Source organism: Ctenopharyngodon idella, chromosome 1, assembly GCF_019924925.1.
Source record: "Ctenopharyngodon idella isolate HZGC_01 chromosome 1, HZGC01, whole genome shotgun sequence".
NCBI classification, from domain to species: Eukaryota; Metazoa; Chordata; class Actinopteri; order Cypriniformes; family Xenocyprididae; genus Ctenopharyngodon; species Ctenopharyngodon idella.
Window position 1 is genome coordinate 20,838,514 of NC_067220.1, and position 17,177 is coordinate 20,855,690.

Sequence of the window (17,177 nt, forward strand, 5' to 3'; positions counted from 1 at the left end):
TGGCTTTTCTCCTCCCCGATCATAAACCAAATGTTATCTCATGTTCTCTTAAATTCCCACTCTCAGCAGAGAATCCAGAGAGTGCAGTTTAGACATGATTTCTCTAAAAAATTATATGATACATTTCACACAGGTTTCATTCAAGGCAAACTTTAAATTATGAGTAGAGATTTAAATTCATTCCAAACAAGGCACACTTTCAATCAACCATTCAAAAGTTATAACAATTACATGAATTGTGAGTAGAATGTGTAGACATGATATCAAATTGTGCAGTTGAACGATGTTTGATAAGTCAGTTTAGAATAGTCTTGGAACAATTTGATGCAGTTTATTTGTAAAACAGTCTCTGTGGGTTTTTCTGTAGACTTCAACTGTCACTCAGAGGTCACTCAGAAAAAAATAGGCCTGCATTGTCTCTCTGTCTTTTGATCTGGAGATCAAAAGACTCTTTATCTTCTTGTGGCTCAAGTTGTGTTGTCTTTTCAACCATTTGGTCACCCAAATTGCTTAAATTTGACACCTCTCTTCTCAGCCAGGAAGCACGCAAGGCTAAGTAAAAGTACTTAGCAGGGGGGTGTTTCGTAGCCTAAATGGAGCCGAAAAATGAGTTTCTCTGAGTGTTGAGATGAGTTTTTATGGAGTTATGGTTTGAAAGAATAATCGGAAAGATTAATTTGTCTGGTTCATCCTCGATTCCTACATTAAACATATACAGACGTGGACAAAATTGTTGGCACCCTTGATAAATATAATCAAAGATGATTGTAAAAATAAATCTGCATTGTTTATCCTTTTGATCTTTAATTCATAAAATTAGCAAAAATCTAACCTTTCATTGAAGGAAAAGAATTGAAAGTGGGGGGAAAATCACATTATGAAATAAAAGTTTTTCTCCAAAACACGTTGGCCACAATTATTGGCACCCTTTTATTCAATACTTTTTGCAACCTCCATTTGCCAAGATAACAGCTCTGAGTCTGCACCTATAATGCCTGATGAGTTTGGAGAACACCTGACAAGAGATCAGAGACCATTCCTTCATGCAGAATCTCTCCAGATCCTTCAGATTCCCAGCTCCATGCTGGTGCTTCTTCTCTTCAGTTCACTCCACTCATTTTCTTTAGGGTTCAGGTCAGGGGACTGGAACGGCCATGGCAGAAGCTTCATTGTGTGCTCAGTGACACATTTTTGTGTTGGTTTTGATGTTTGTTTTGGATCATTGTCCTGATGGAAGATCCAACCACGGCCCATTATTGGATTTCTAGCAGAAGAAATGAATGTTTGAACCTTTTTTAATAGTTGTGTTTGAGTCCCTCAATTGTCCTCAGTGTGAAAAGACGGATCTCAAAATCATTCAGTCACTGCTGTACAGGGTTCAAATATGCAAAAAATACTGGAAAACTGAAGAATCTGCAGGACCTGGAGATTTTTTCTGAAGAACGGAGCTTAGTTTAACTGCTCAGGACAAACAAGGGACTCATGAACAACCATCACACAACAAAAAAACAGTTGTAGATCATCCAGGTAACCACACACAGTATTAAGAATCAATGGTTCACATACTTATGAATGGGGTTATTTTAATAAATTCAGCTATTTTTTTGTCTTGTGGATTATATGTAAACATCTTTTATGTAAAATATCTTACTCAGGACAGTACTAAATAAAAAATAACATGCATTTTGTATTATCTCCCTTATTTTGTTAAAATTATTAACATTTTCACAGATTCTGTAAGTGATTCACATACTTTTTCTTGCCACTGTAGATAAAGAAAAAGACGCATTGGGATTGACATTTACAGACATTCTAAACTCTACTGGAGTTAGACAACACGTGTCAGGACCCACTCATTAGCCGCTTTTCCACTGTCGGGCCAGTGCGAGCCAGGGCTTTCAGCGGGCCATGCTAGGCTAATAGCCTCGGACCTGTAGCACCGAGCCCAAAATCACGCTGCATTTCCACCGTCGGGCCAGAAGCTCCGCAGGGCTTCACTAAAACCCGCCCGTAACAGGCCTCTCTGGAACAACGTCACACAAACCCATCATTTCACCAACAAATGGAAGTTTTATCAGAAAAATATTCAGAAACAAATCACTGGAAACTAGCGAGATCGTAAGGCGAACATGATAAAAGCGGCCGTTTGTTGCCATTTTGTTGTTTACTTAAAGATTTAAAAACCCAAGCGTCTATGTTTTACCACAGTTTTACAATGATAAGTGATAAATTGATCATAATGAATTAATTTGTGTCCATATTAAACATTAGTCACAGAAATAAAGTGGTATTTACCGTTATTTCACGAAAGAAAGAGGACACGTACTTATTCAGTCGTGTATATTACTTTGTTTATTTGTAGTCACAGGACAGTATGTTTAAATCACATTTAGAAAAATTTTCCACCAAAAATACAACCTGAGGAGCTTTAACTCTCTCCAGTGATGTCCCAACAGTTATATTTTCAGTCTGAGAAACAGAGGAAGGTCCTGAAAAAAAAAAGTTGCTTTATTTTATGAAATATGCGAAGCTAAATATGGATATCAGACAGTCCGGTAAGAGACGAGACGCACTGACAGATAAAATAAATATACAATGACGATTGTGATAGCGTATGTATATGATTTGTCTGATTTCTTCAAAGCGGTCGTATTTACCATGTTTACTATGGTAATAGCGCGCATAGTCTTGGCGATCAGAATCCACATCGGATCACAGACAGAAGTTATTTCAAACACTCGCTACTGTCTGAAAGTGAGTTTTGAGTTAAAATGATTTTAAGTCTTTAATGCTGATGTTAGCTGGTAACCTACATGAAATCATCTGTGGTGCTGTCGTCTCCAGACTCAGATAAACTCCGCCTTTGTTTGTAACCATTCCCTCAAGCCCGTGCTGGCCCGCTTTGGACCAAGGGAAAAACCCTGGCCGTTGGCCCCGAGGAAGCCCTAACGAGGCACGATCAAGCCCCGGAAGTGACAGTGGAAACGCGACTGGCCCTGGCATGCACTAGCACGCCACCTTAGACCCGACAGTGGAAATGCGGCTATTGTCGTAATCATACTTTAGGTCTAATATTGTCACATGGAATCGATATTGATGCCGTTGAAATTCTGCAGCAGAGCGATGACATCTCAGATCATTATCTAGTCTCGTGTATACTGCATTTAGCCAAGGCTGCTAAACTGCCTCCCTGCCACAAATATGGTAGAACTATCACTTCTACCACTAAAGATTGCTTTATAAATAATCTTCCTGATCAGTTTCATCACCTTGGCATACCAGACAGCTTAGAAGAACTCAATGTTGCAACAGAAACTATTGACTCTCTCTTTTCCAGCACATTAGACACAGTAGCTCATTTGCGCTTAAAAAAGATTAAGGAAATTAGTCCAACGCCGTGGTACAATGAGCACACTCAGGGCCCTTAAGAGAGCAGCCAGAAAAATGGAGCGCAGCTGGAAGAAAACAAAACTAGAGGTTTTTCGCATTTCGTGGAGAGAGCGAATGATTGAGTACAGAAAGGCCTTAAAAACTGCTAGTTCTGCTTATTTTTCAAATCTTTTAGAAATAAATAAACACAACAATTGCACTAGCATGCATTGGCATGGTTCAAATCATACTTATCTGACCGTTATCAGTTTGTAGTAGTAAACGAAGAGATGTCATATCAGTCACAAGTTCAGTATGGAGTACCACAAGGCTCAGTGCTAGGACCGTTGCTGTTCACTCTGTACATGCTACCCTTGGGAGATATCATTAGGAAGCATGGCGTTAGTTTTCACTGTTACGCTGATAATACTCAGCTCTATATTTCTTTGCGCCCTGACAAAACTTACCAATTCACAAAATTAACGGAATGCATAGCTGACATAAAAAATTGGATGACCAACAATTTCCTACTACTAAATTCAGAAAAAACAGAGATTCTAATTATTGGACCAAAAACCTCTGCACGTAATAACCTAGAATAATGTCTAACACTTGATGGCTGCTCTGTCTTCGTCGTCAGTTAGGAACCTGGGTGTGCTCTTTGATACCAATCTTTCATTTGAAAGCCACATTTCTAACATTTGTAAAACCACATTCTTCCATTCTAAAAATACATCTAAACTACGACATATGCTCTCAATGACAAATGCGGAACAGTTAGTTCATGCGTTCATGACCTCAAGGCTAGATTACTGTAATGCTCTGCTGAGTGGTTACCCTGCTCGGTTGATAAACAAACTACAGCTCGTACAAAATGCAGCACCTAGAGTTCTTACTAGAACCAGGAAGTATGACCATATTAGCCCGGTTCTGTCAACACTGCATTGGCTCCCTGTTAAACATCGTATAGATTTTAAAATCTTGCTAATTACTTACAAAGCACTAAATGGTTTAGCTCCTCAGTACCTGAGCAAGATCTTAACGCATTATAGTCCTTCATGTCTATTGCGATCTCAGAATTCAGGCCAGTTGATAATACCTACAGACAAGGCCCAGTGGCCTAATGGATAAGGCATCAGCCTCCGGAGCTGGAAGTAGGCTGTGCGAGAAATTCCAGGATGATTTGTTCAAAGCAACACTAGAGCCATGATGACCGCAAGATCTGAATTAGCGTAGAACTGACAAACTTCTGATAGCTGTGGCAGCTTTTGTGTGCATCAGACTGTCAGTGAATCAATCTGGCCCACCTGTGCATGTGAAATTACACAAAGCACTGTGTGCAAGAGGATGCTGGAGAACGTGACGTCAAGTACCACGTGGGTTGCAGTAAACGGCCTGATATGAAGTGGTTGATAAAGAAAAGCAGCAATCGGAAAAAGTGCAAGAAAACCCTGGAACTCATACCAAAGGCGAGAGGGCTCGTCCGAGATTTGAACCCGGGACCTCTCGCACCTGAAGCAAGAATCATACCCCTAGACCAACGAGCCTGACTGCTGAACGCTTTGGCTACATGTGTACACTTGTACAGTCACAGAATGCTGGGCGCTAACAGAATGGGCAGGCACTAGTTCTAATAGAAAACGTCTGTTGGCAGGCTGCCGCTCTGACTACGGTCTGTCCGAGGAAACGACGCTTGTCATCTGGCTGAATCTCAGCTATGTAGTAGTACGGGTGAACACAGGCAGCAGTAAGGATTTCAAAACCAGGACAGTTTGGCATAGGAAGGAGCCAAGCAGCTGCCCCCCGCTCTGAACCTGCTGGGCTCGTCCGGGATTTGAACCCCGGACCTCTTCCACCCAAAGCAAGAATCATACCCCTACACCAACGAGCCTTGTGCCTGTGCTCTTACAGGCTGAAATTACACAAAGCATTGTGTGCAAGAGGCCCAGTGGCCTAATGGGTAAAGACCGCTTCTTACTTTTGCACTACGATGAAGTCTCTGCGTACAGGTGGGAAAGAGTCATGAACTATAAATGAATCTAGTCATCCGAAAGCATCAATGATTTGTCTGTTTTGTTCGTATAACCATAATATCTCTTTAACCGTGAGAGATTGATTTAAAAGAGAATTCCACAACATGTCGAAGGCTTGACTATGAAAGCATGAGGCATCAGCCTCCCACCTGGGGCGTGCTTGATGAGCTAGCTCTAAGCTGATGCTGCAGAAAGTCAATGATCATTTGTTCAAAGAAACTCCATAGAACGACAAGTATATATGCGCTTAGCGTTTCTGCAAAAGGGCCACGTTGATTCAATGAAGAGCGATATAGAATGGTTTGAATCCCACAGCGGCATCTACAGAGCTGCAGAAAGTTCAATTTGATGTAGAGAACTTGATGTCAAGTACTACGTGGATTGCAGTAAATGGCCTGATATGAAGTAGTTGATAAAGAAAAGCAGCAATCAGAAAAAGTGCCAGGAAACCCCTGAACTCATACTAAAGGCGAGAGGGCTCGTTCGGGATTAGAACCCGGGACGCTGGGCGCTCAGGCTACATGTGTACACTTGTACAGTCACAGAATGCTGACCGCTAACAGAAAGGCGCTTTCTAATAGAAAGCGTTTGTTGGCAGGCAGCTGCTCTAAGTACGGTCTGTCCAAGGAAATGACGCTTGTCATCTGGCTGAATCTCAGTTAAGTCATAGTACAGATGAACAGAGGCAGCAGTAAGGATTTCAAAACCATGACAGAGCCTTGTCGATGGGCAGCCTTCAGTGAAGCTCACCTCAATGACAGGACGTGACCTGGCGTCAAGATACTAAAGTGTAGTTGCTTGAGCGTCAGAAACTCCTTGAAGCCATACTACAGATCAAAGGCCGAGCTTGCCAGACAAGGCATCAGCCTCCGGAGGTGGGGATTGGAAATGACCCTTGTCATCTGGCTGAATCTCGGCTAAGTCATAGTACAGATGAACAGAGGCAGCAGTAAGGATTTCAAAACCAGGACAGTTTGGCATAGGAAGGAGCCAAGCAGCTGCCCCCTGCCGCTCGCTCTGAACCTGCTGGGCTCGTCCGGGATTTGAACCCGGGACCTCTCGCACCCAAAGCGAGAATCATACCCCTAGACCAACGAGCCTTGTGCATGTGCTTTTACAGCCTGAAATTACACAAAGCACTGTGTGCAAGAGGCCCAGTCCGGTTTGAATCCCACAGTGGCATCTACAGAGCTGCAGAAAGTTCAATTTGATGTAGAGAACTTGATGTCAAGTACTACGTGGGTTGCAGTAAATGGCCTGATATGAAGTAGTTGATAAAGAAAAGCAGCAATCGGAAAAAGTGCCAGGAAACCCCTGAACTCATACTAAAGGCGAGAGGGCTCGTTCGGGATTTCAACCCGGGACGCTGGGCGCTCAGGCTACATGTGTACACTTGTACAGTCACAGAATGCTGACCGCTAACAGAAAGGCACAGGCACTAGTTCTAATAGAAAGCGTTTGTTGGCAGGCAGCTGCTCTAAGTACGGTCTGTCCAAGGAAATGACGCTTGTCATCAGGCTGAATCTCAGTTAAGTCATAGTACAGATGTACAGAGGCAGCAGTAAGGATTTCAAAACCATGACAGAGCCTTGTCAATGGGCAGCCTTCAGTGAAGCTCACCTCAATGACAGGACGTGACCTGGCGTCAAGATACTAAAGTGTAGATGTTTGAGTGTCAGAAACTCCTTGAAGCCATACTACAGATCAAAGGCCGAGCTTGACATCTGGCTGAATCTCGGCTAAGTCATAGTACAGATGAACAGAGGCAGCAGTAAGGATTTCAAAACCAGGACAGTTTGGCATAGGAAGGAGCCAAGCAGGTGCCCCCTGCCGCTCGCTCTGAACCTGCTGGGCTCGTCCGGGATTTGAACCCGGGACCTCTCGCACCCAAAGCGAGAATCATACCCCTAGACCAACGAGCCTCGTCGATGGGCGGCCTTCAGTGAAGCTCACCTCAATGACAGGACGTGACCTGGCGTCCAGATACTAAAGTGTAGTTGTTTGAGCGTCAGAAACTCCTTGAAGCCATACTACAGATCAAAGGCCGAGCTTGCCAGACAAGGCCCAGTGGCCTAATGGATAAGGCATCAGCCTCCGGAGCTGGGGATTGTGGGTTCAAGTCCCACCTGGGTCGTCTTTGATGGGCTACATTTAAGTCGGCTATGCGAGAAATTCCAGGATGATTTGTTCAAAGCAACACTAGAGCCATGATGACCGCAAGATCTGAATTAGCGTAGAACTGACAAACTTCTGATAGCTGTGGCAGCTTTTGTGTGCATCAGACTGTCAGTGAATCAATCTGGCCCGCCTGTGCATGTTCCCTTTCGGGCTGAAATTACACAAAGCACTGTGTGCAAGAGGATGCTGGAGAACGTGACGTCAAGTACCATGTGGGTTGCAGTAAACGGCCTGATATGAAGTGGTTGATAAAGAAAAGCGGCAATAGGAAAAAGTGCAAGAAAACCCTGAAACTCATACCAAAGGCGAGAGGGCTCGTCCGGGATTTGAACCCGGGACCTCTCGCACCCGAAGCGAGAATCATACCCCTAGACCAACGAGCCTGACCCCTGAATGCTTTGGCTACATGTGTACACTTGTACAGTCACAGAATGCTGGCCGCTAACAGAATGGGCAGGCACTAGTTCTAATAGAAAACGTCTGTTGGCGGGCTGCCGCTCTGACTACGGTCTGTCCGAGGAAACGACGCTTGTCATCTGGCTGAATCTCAACTATGTAGTAGTACGGGTGAACACAGGCAGCAGTAAGGATTTCAAAACCAGGACAGTTTGGCATAGGAAGGAGCCAAGCAGCTGCCCCCTGCCGCCCGCTCTGAACCTGCTGGGCTCGTCCGGGATTTGAACCCCAGACCTCTCCCACCCAAAGCAAGAATCATACCCCTACACCAACGAGCCTTGTGCCTGTGCTCTTACAGGCTGAAATTACACAAAGCATTGTGTGCAAGAGGCCCAGTGGCCTAATGGGTAAAGACCGCTTCTTACTTTTGCACTACGATGAAGTCTCTGCGTACAGGTGGGAAAGAGTCATGAACTATAAATGAATCTAGTCATCCGAAAGCATCAATGATTTGTCTGTTTTGTTCGTATAACCATAATATCTCTTTAACCAGTGAGAGATTGATTTAAAAGAGAATTCCACAACATGTCGAAGGCTTGACTATGAAAGCATGAGGCATCAGCCTCCCACCTGGGGCGTGCTTGATGAGCTAGCTCTAAGCTGATGCTGCAGAAAGTCAATGATCATTTGTTCAAAGAAACTCCATAGAACGACAAGTATATATGCGCTTAGCGTTTCTGCAAAAGGGCCACGTTGATTCAATGAAGAGCGATATAGAATGGTTTGAATCCCACAGCGGCATCTACAGAGCTGCAGAAAGTTCAATTTGATGTAGAGAACTTGATGTCAAGTACTACGTGGATTGCAGTAAATGGCCTGATATGAAGTAGTTGATAAAGAAAAGCAGCAATCAGAAAAAGTGCCAGGAAACCCCTGAACTCATACTAAAGGCGAGAGGGCTCGTTCGGGATTAGAACCCGGGACGCTGGGCGCTCAGGCTACATGTGTACACTTGTACAGTCACAGAATGCTGACCGCTAACAGAAAGGCGCTTTCTAATAGAAAGCGTTTGTTGGCAGGCAGCTGCTCTAAGTACGGTCTGTCCAAGGAAATGACGCTTGTCATCTGGCTGAATCTCAGTTAAGTCATAGTACAGATGAACAGAGGCAGCAGTAAGGATTTCAAAACCATGACAGAGCCTTGTCGATGGGCAGCCTTCAGTGAAGCTCACCTCAATGACAGGACGTGACCTGGCGTCAAGATACTAAAGTGTAGTTGCTTGAGCGTCAGAAACTCCTTGAAGCCATACTACAGATCAAAGGCCGAGCTTGCCAGACAAGGCATCAGCCTCCGGAGGTGGGGATTGGAAATGACCCTTGTCATCTGGCTGAATCTCGGCTAAGTCATAGTACAGATGAACAGAGGCAGCAGTAAGGATTTCAAAACCAGGACAGTTTGGCATAGGAAGGAGCCAAGCAGCTGCCCCCTGCCGCTCGCTCTGAACCTGCTGGGCTCGTCCGGGATTTGAACCCGGGACCTCTCGCACCCAAAGCGAGAATCATACCCCTAGACCAACGAGCCTTGTGCATGTGCTTTTACAGCCTGAAATTACACAAAGCACTGTGTGCAAGAGGCCCAGTCCGGTTTGAATCCCACAGTGGCATCTACAGAGCTGCAGAAAGTTCAATTTGATGTAGAGAACTTGATGTCAAGTACTACGTGGGTTGCAGTAAATGGCCTGATATGAAGTAGTTGATAAAGAAAAGCAGCAATCGGAAAAAGTGCCAGGAAACCCCTGAACTCATACTAAAGGCGAGAGGGCTCGTTCGGGATTTCAACCCGGTACGCTGGGCGCTCAGGCTACATGTGTACACTTGTACAGTCACAGAATGCTGACCGCTAACAGAAAGGCGCAGGCACTAGTTCTAATAGAAAGCGTTTGTTGGCAGGCAGCTGCTCTAAGTACGGTCTGTCCAAGGAAATGACGCTTGTCATCTGGCTGAATCTCAGTTAAGTCATAGTACAGATGTACAGAGGCAGCAGTAAGGATTTCAAAACCATGACAGAGCCTTGTCAATGGGCAGCCTTCAGTGAAGCTCACCTCAATGACAGGACTTGACCTGGCGTCAAGATACTAAAGTGTAGATGTTTGAGTGTCAGAAACTCCTTGAAGCCATACTACAGATCAAAGGCCGAGCTTGCCAGGCCCAGTGGCCTAATGTACAAGGCATCAGCCTCCGGAGCTGGGGATTGGGTAAGTCACCTGGTCGTCTTGATGGCTACCTTTAAGTCGGCTGTGCGAGAAATTCCAGGATGATTTGTTCAAAGCAACACTAGAGCCATGATGACCGCAAGATCTGAATTAGCGTAGAACTGACAAACTTCTGATAGCTGTGGCAGCTTTTGTGTGCATCAGACTGTCAGTGAATCAATCTGGCCCGCCTGTGCATGTGCCCTTTCGGGTTGAAATTACACAAAGCACTGTGTGCAAGAGGATGCTGGAGAACGTGACGTCAAGTACCATGTGGGTTGCAGTAAACGGCCTGATATGAAGTGGTTGATAAAGAAAAGCGGCAATAGGAAAAAGTGCAAGAAAACCCTGAAACTCATACCAAAGGCGAGAGGGCTCGTCCGGGATTTGAACCCGGGACCTCTCGCACCCGAAGCGAGAATCATACCCCTAGACCAACGAGCCTGACCCCTGAATGCTTTGGCTACATGTGTACACTTGTACAGTCACAGAATGCTGGCCGCTAACAGAATGGGCAGGCACTAGTTCTAATAGAAAACGTCTGTTGGCGGGCTGCCGCTCTGACTACGGTCTGTCCGAGGAAACGACGCTTGTCATCTGGCTGAATCTCAACTATGTAGTAGTACGGGTGAACACAGGCAGCAGTAAGGATTTCAAAACCAGGACAGTTTGGCATAGGAAGGAGCCAAGCAGCTGCCCCCTGCCGCCCGCTCTGAACCTGCTGGGCTCGTCCGGGATTTGAACCCCAGACCTCTCCCACCCAAAGCAAGAATCATACCCCTACACCAACGAGCCTTGTGCCTGTGCTCTTACAGGCTGAAATTACACAAAGCATTGTGTGCAAGAGGCCCAGTGGCCTAATGGGTAAAGACCGCTTCTTACTTTTGCACTACGATGAAGTCTCTGCGTACAGGTGGGAAAGAGTCATGAACTATAAATGAATCTAGTCATCCGAAAGCATCAATGATTTGTCTGTTTTGTTCGTATAACCATAATATCTCTTTAACCATGAGAGATTGATTTAAAAGAGAATTCCACAACATGTCGAAGGCTTGACTATGAAAGCATGAGGCATCAGCCTCCCACCTGGGGCGTGCTTGATGAGCTAGCTCTAAGCTGATGCTGCAGAAAGTCAATGATCATTTGTTCAAAGAAACTCCATAGAACGACAAGTATATATGCGCTTAGCGTTTCTGCAAAAGGGCCACGTTGATTCAATGAAGAGCGATATAGAATGGTTTGAATCCCACAGCGGCATCTACAGAGCTGCAGAAAGTTCAATTTGATGTAGAGAACTTGATGTCAAGTACTACGTGGATTGCAGTAAATGGCCTGATATGAAGTAGTTGATAAAGAAAAGCAGCAATCAGAAAAAGTGCCAGGAAACCCCTGAACTCATACTAAAGGCGAGAGGGCTCGTTCGGGATTAGAACCCGGGACGCTGGGCGCTCAGGCTACATGTGTACACTTGTACAGTCACAGAATGCTGACCGCTAACAGAAAGGCGCTTTCTAATAGAAAGCGTTTGTTGGCAGGCAGCTGCTCTAAGTACGGTCTGTCCAAGGAAATGACGCTTGTCATCTGGCTGAATCTCAGTTAAGTCATAGTACAGATGAACAGAGGCAGCAGTAAGGATTTCAAAACCATGACAGAGCCTTGTCGATGGGCAGCCTTCAGTGAAGCTCACCTCAATGACAGGACGTGACCTGGCGTCAAGATACTAAAGTGTAGTTGCTTGAGCGTCAGAAACTCCTTGAAGCCATACTACAGATCAAAGGCCGAGCTTGCCAGACAAGGCATCAGCCTCCGGAGGTGGGGATTGGAAATGACCCTTGTCATCTGGCTGAATCTCGGCTAAGTCATAGTACAGATGAACAGAGGCAGCAGTAAGGATTTCAAAACCAGGACAGTTTGGCATAGGAAGGAGCCAAGCAGCTGCCCCCTGCCGCTCGCTCTGAACCTGCTGGGCTCGTCCGGGATTTGAACCCGGGACCTCTCGCACCCAAAGCGAGAATCATACCCCTAGACCAACGAGCCTTGTGCATGTGCTTTTACAGCCTGAAATTACACAAAGCACTGTGTGCAAGAGGCCCAGTCCGGTTTGAATCCCACAGTGGCATCTACAGAGCTGCAGAAAGTTCAATTTGATGTAGAGAACTTGATGTCAAGTACTACGTGGGTTGCAGTAAATGGCCTGATATGAAGTAGTTGATAAAGAAAAGCAGCAATCGGAAAAAGTGCCAGGAAACCCCTGAACTCATACTAAAGGCGAGAGGGCTCGTTCGGGATTTCAACCCGGGACGCTGGGCGCTCAGGCTACATGTGTACACTTGTACAGTCACAGAATGCTGACCGCTAACAGAAAGGCGCAGGCACTAGTTCTAATAGAAAGCGTTTGTTGGCAGGCAGCTGCTCTAAGTACGGTCTGTCCAAGGAAATGACGCTTGTCATCAGGCTGAATCTCAGTTAAGTCATAGTACAGATGTACAGAGGCAGCAGTAAGGATTTCAAAACCATGACAGAGCCTTGTCAATGGGCAGCCTTCAGTGAAGCTCACCTCAATGACAGGACGTGACCTGGCGTCAAGATACTAAAGTGTAGATGTTTGAGTGTCAGAAACTCCTTGAAGCCATACTACAGATCAAAGGCCGAGCTTGCCAGGCCCAGTGGCCTAATGTACAAGGCATCAGCCTCCGGAGCTGGGGATTGGAAATGACGCTTGTCATCTGGCTGAATCTCGGCTAAGTCATAGTACAGATGAACAGAGGCAGCAGTAAGGATTTCAAAACCAGGACAGTTTGGCATAGGAAGGAGCCAAGCAGCTGCCCCCTGCCGCTCGCTCTGAACCTGCTGGGCTCGTCCGGGATTTGAACCCGGGACCTCTCGCACCCAAAGCGAGAATCATACCCCTAGACCAACGAGCCTTGTGCATGTGCTTTTACAGCCTGAAATTACACAAAGCACTGTGTGCAAGAGGCCCAGTCCGGTTTGAATCCCACAGTGGCATCTACAGAGCTGCAGAAAGTTCAATTTGATGTAGAGAACTTGATGTCAAGTACTACGTGGGTTGCAGTAAATGGCCTGATATGAAGTAGTTGATAAAGAAAAGCAGCAATCGGAAAAAGTGCCAGGAAACCCCTGAACTCATACTAAAGGCGAGAGGGCTCGTTCGGGATTTCAACCCGGGACGCTGGGCGCTCAGGCTACATGTGTACACTTGTACAGTCACAGAATGCTGACCGCTAACAGAAAGGCGCTTTCTAATAGAAAGCGTTTGTTGGCAGGCAGCTGCTCTAAGTACGGTCTGTCCAAGGAAATGACGCTTGTCATCTGGCTGAATCTCAGTTAAGTCATAGTACAGATGAACAGAGGCAGCAGTAAGGATTTCAAAACCATGACAGAGCCTTGTCGATGGGCAGCCTTCAGTGAAGCTCACCTCAATGACAGGACGTGACCTGGCGTCAAGATACTAAAGTGTAGTTGCTTGAGCGTCAGAAACTCCTTGAAGCCATACTACAGATCAAAGGCCGAGCTTGACATCTGGCTGAATCTCGGCTAAGTCATAGTACAGATGAACAGAGGCAGCAGTAAGGATTTCAAAACCAGGACAGTTTGGCATAGGAAGGAGCCAAGCAGGTGCCCCCTGCCGCTCGCTCTGAACCTGCTGGGCTCGTCCGGGATTTGAACCCGGGACCTCTCGCACCCAAAGCGAGAATCATACCCCTAGACCAACGAGCCTCGTCGATGGGCGGCCTTCAGTGAAGCTCACCTCAATGACAGGACGTGACCTGGCGTCCAGATACTAAAGTGTAGTTGTTTGAGCGTCAGAAACTCCTTGAAGCCATACTACAGATCAAAGGCCGAGCTTGCCAGACAAGGCCCAGTGGCCTAATGGATAAGGCATCAGCCTCCGGAGCTGGGGATTGTGGGTTCAAGTCCCACCTGGGTCGTCTTTGATGGGCTACCTTTAAGTCGGCTGTGCGAGAAATTCCAGGATGATTTGTTCAAAGCAACACTAGAGCCATGATGACCGCAAGATCTGAATTAGCGTAGAACTGACAAACTTCTGATAGCTGTGGCAGCTTTTGTGTGCATCAGACTGTCAGTGAATCAATCTGGCCCGCCTGTGCATGTGCCCTTTCGGGTTGAAATTACACAAAGCACTGTGTGCAAGAGGATGCTGGAGAACGTGACGTCAAGTACCATGTGGGTTGCAGTAAACGGCCTGATATGAAGTGGTTGATAAAGAAAAGCGGCAATAGGAAAAAGTGCAAGAAAACCCTGAAACTCATACCAAAGGCGAGAGGGCTCGTCCGGGATTTGAACCCGGGACCTCTCGCACCCGAAGCGAGAATCATACCCCTAGACCAACGAGCCTGACCCCTGAATGCTTTGGCTACATGTGTACACTTGTACAGTCACAGAATGCTGGCCGCTAACAGAATGGGCAGGCACTAGTTCTAATAGAAAACGTCTGTTGGCGGGCTGCCGCTCTGACTACGGTCTGTCCGAGGAAACGACGCTTGTCATCTGGCTGAATCTCAACTATGTAGTAGTACGGGTGAACACAGGCAGCAGTAAGGATTTCAAAACCAGGACAGTTTGGCATAGGAAGGAGCCAAGCAGCTGCCCCCTGCCGCCCGCTCTGAACCTGCTGGGCTCGTCCGGGATTTGAACCCCAGACCTCTCCCACCCAAAGCAAGAATCATACCCCTACACCAACGAGCCTTGTGCCTGTGCTCTTACAGGCTGAAATTACACAAAGCATTGTGTGCAAGAGGCCCAGTGGCCTAATGGGTAAAGACCGCTTCTTACTTTTGCACTACGATGAAGTCTCTGCGTACAGGTGGGAAAGAGTCATGAACTATAAATGAATCTAGTCATCCGAAAGCATCAATGATTTGTCTGTTTTGTTCGTATAACCATAATATCTCTTTAACCATGAGAGATTGATTTAAAAGAGAATTCCACAACATGTCGAAGGCTTGACTATGAAAGCATGAGGCATCAGCCTCCCACCTGGGGCGTGCTTGATGAGCTAGCTCTAAGCTGATGCTGCAGAAAGTCAATGATCATTTGTTCAAAGAAACTCCATAGAACGACAAGTATATATGCGCTTAGCGTTTCTGCAAAAGGGCCACGTTGATTCAATGAAGAGCGATATAGAATGGTTTGAATCCCACAGCGGCATCTACAGAGCTGCAGAAAGTTCAATTTGATGTAGAGAACTTGATGTCAAGTACTACGTGGATTGCAGTAAATGGCCTGATATGAAGTAGTTGATAAAGAAAAGCAGCAATCAGAAAAAGTGCCAGGAAACCCCTGAACTCATACTAAAGGCGAGAGGGCTCGTTCGGGATTAGAACCCGGGACGCTGGGCGCTCAGGCTACATGTGTACACTTGTACAGTCACAGAATGCTGACCGCTAACAGAAAGGCGCTTTCTAATAGAAAGCGTTTGTTGGCAGGCAGCTGCTCTAAGTACGGTCTGTCCAAGGAAATGACGCTTGTCATCTGGCTGAATCTCAGTTAAGTCATAGTACAGATGAACAGAGGCAGCAGTAAGGATTTCAAAACCATGACAGAGCCTTGTCGATGGGCAGCCTTCAGTGAAGCTCACCTCAATGACAGGACGTGACCTGGCGTCAAGATACTAAAGTGTAGTTGCTTGAGCGTCAGAAACTCCTTGAAGCCATACTACAGATCAAAGGCCGAGCTTGCCAGACAAGGCATCAGCCTCCGGAGGTGGGGATTGGAAATGACCCTTGTCATCTGGCTGAATCTCGGCTAAGTCATAGTACAGATGAACAGAGGCAGCAGTAAGGATTTCAAAACCAGGACAGTTTGGCATAGGAAGGAGCCAAGCAGCTGCCCCCTGCCGCTCGCTCTGAACCTGCTGGGCTCGTCCGGGATTTGAACCCGGGACCTCTCGCACCCAAAGCGAGAATCATACCCCTAGACCAACGAGCCTTGTGCATGTGCTTTTACAGCCTGAAATTACACAAAGCACTGTGTGCAAGAGGCCCAGTCCGGTTTGAATCCCACAGTGGCATCTACAGAGCTGCAGAAAGTTCAATTTGATGTAGAGAACTTGATGTCAAGTACTACGTGGGTTGCAGTAAATGGCCTGATATGAAGTAGTTGATAAAGAAAAGCAGCAATCGGAAAAAGTGCCAGGAAACCCCTGAACTCATACTAAAGGCGAGAGGGCTCGTTCGGGATTTCAACCCGGGACGCTGGGCGCTCAGGCTACATGTGTACACTTGTACAGTCACAGAATGCTGACCGCTAACAGAAAGGCGCAGGCACTAGTTCTAATAGAAAGCGTTTGTTGGCAGGCAGCTGCTCTAAGTACGGTCTGTCCAAGGAAATGACGCTTGTCATCAGGCTGAATCTCAGTTAAGTCATAGTACAGATGTACAGAGGCAGCAGTAAGGATTTCAAAACCATGACAGAGCCTTGTCAATGGGCAGCCTTCAGTGAAGCTCACCTCAATGACAGGACTTGACCTGGCGTCAAGATACTAAAGTGTAGATGTTTGAGTGTCAGAAACTCCTTGAAGCCATACTACAGATCAAAGGCCGAGCTTGACATCTGGCTGAATCTCGGCTAAGTCATAGTACAGATGAACAGAGGCAGCAGTAAGGATTTCAAAACCAGGACAGTTTGGCATAGGAAGGAGCCAAGCAGGTGCCCCCTGCCGCTCGCTCTGAACCTGCTGGGCTCGTCCGGGATTTGAACCCGGGACCTCTCGCACCCAAAGCGAGAATCATACCCCTAGACCAACGAGCCTTGTGCATGTGCTTTTACAGCCTGAAATTACACAAAGCACTGTGTGCAAGAGGCCCAGTCCGGTTTGAATCCCACAGTGGCATCTACAGAGCTGCAGAAAGTTCAATTTGATGTAGAGAACTTGATGTCAAGTACTACGTGGGTTGCAGTAAACGGCC

General features: G+C 46.3%; 14 non-coding genes across 14 annotated transcripts; 2 read left to right on the forward strand and 12 right to left on the reverse strand.

The window, feature by feature from the left end:
* Positions 1–4,844: 4,844 nt before the first annotated feature.
* Positions 4,845–4,916, reverse strand: trnal-cag (transfer RNA leucine (anticodon CAG)). Its single transcript has one exon. It is a non-coding gene; the product is annotated as a tRNA-Leu (tRNA).
* A 1,514-nt stretch (positions 4,917–6,430) lies between these two features.
* On the reverse strand, positions 6,431–6,502 carry trnap-ugg (transfer RNA proline (anticodon UGG)). Its single transcript has one exon. It is a non-coding gene; the product is annotated as a tRNA-Pro (tRNA).
* A 750-nt stretch (positions 6,503–7,252) lies between these two features.
* Positions 7,253–7,324, reverse strand: trnap-ugg (transfer RNA proline (anticodon UGG)). The gene has a single exon. It is a non-coding gene; the product is annotated as a tRNA-Pro (tRNA).
* A 139-nt stretch (positions 7,325–7,463) lies between these two features.
* On the forward strand, positions 7,464–7,536 carry trnar-ccg (transfer RNA arginine (anticodon CCG)). The gene has a single exon. It is a non-coding gene; the product is annotated as a tRNA-Arg (tRNA).
* A 355-nt stretch (positions 7,537–7,891) lies between these two features.
* On the reverse strand, positions 7,892–7,963 carry trnap-cgg (transfer RNA proline (anticodon CGG)). Its single transcript has one exon. It is a non-coding gene; the product is annotated as a tRNA-Pro (tRNA).
* A 1,522-nt stretch (positions 7,964–9,485) lies between these two features.
* trnap-ugg (transfer RNA proline (anticodon UGG)) lies at positions 9,486–9,557 on the reverse strand. The gene has a single exon. It is a non-coding gene; the product is annotated as a tRNA-Pro (tRNA).
* A 1,042-nt stretch (positions 9,558–10,599) lies between these two features.
* trnap-cgg (transfer RNA proline (anticodon CGG)) lies at positions 10,600–10,671 on the reverse strand. The gene has a single exon. It is a non-coding gene; the product is annotated as a tRNA-Pro (tRNA).
* A 1,521-nt stretch (positions 10,672–12,192) lies between these two features.
* trnap-ugg (transfer RNA proline (anticodon UGG)) lies at positions 12,193–12,264 on the reverse strand. The gene has a single exon. It is a non-coding gene; the product is annotated as a tRNA-Pro (tRNA).
* An 815-nt stretch (positions 12,265–13,079) lies between these two features.
* On the reverse strand, positions 13,080–13,151 carry trnap-ugg (transfer RNA proline (anticodon UGG)). Its single transcript has one exon. It is a non-coding gene; the product is annotated as a tRNA-Pro (tRNA).
* Positions 13,152–13,893: 742 nt separating this feature from the next.
* Positions 13,894–13,965, reverse strand: trnap-ugg (transfer RNA proline (anticodon UGG)). Its single transcript has one exon. It is a non-coding gene; the product is annotated as a tRNA-Pro (tRNA).
* A 139-nt stretch (positions 13,966–14,104) lies between these two features.
* Positions 14,105–14,177, forward strand: trnar-ccg (transfer RNA arginine (anticodon CCG)). The gene has a single exon. It is a non-coding gene; the product is annotated as a tRNA-Arg (tRNA).
* Positions 14,178–14,532: 355 nt separating this feature from the next.
* On the reverse strand, positions 14,533–14,604 carry trnap-cgg (transfer RNA proline (anticodon CGG)). The gene has a single exon. It is a non-coding gene; the product is annotated as a tRNA-Pro (tRNA).
* Positions 14,605–16,125: 1,521 nt separating this feature from the next.
* trnap-ugg (transfer RNA proline (anticodon UGG)) lies at positions 16,126–16,197 on the reverse strand. Its single transcript has one exon. It is a non-coding gene; the product is annotated as a tRNA-Pro (tRNA).
* A 750-nt stretch (positions 16,198–16,947) lies between these two features.
* On the reverse strand, positions 16,948–17,019 carry trnap-ugg (transfer RNA proline (anticodon UGG)). Its single transcript has one exon. It is a non-coding gene; the product is annotated as a tRNA-Pro (tRNA).
* Between the last annotated feature and the right edge of the window lie 158 nt (positions 17,020–17,177).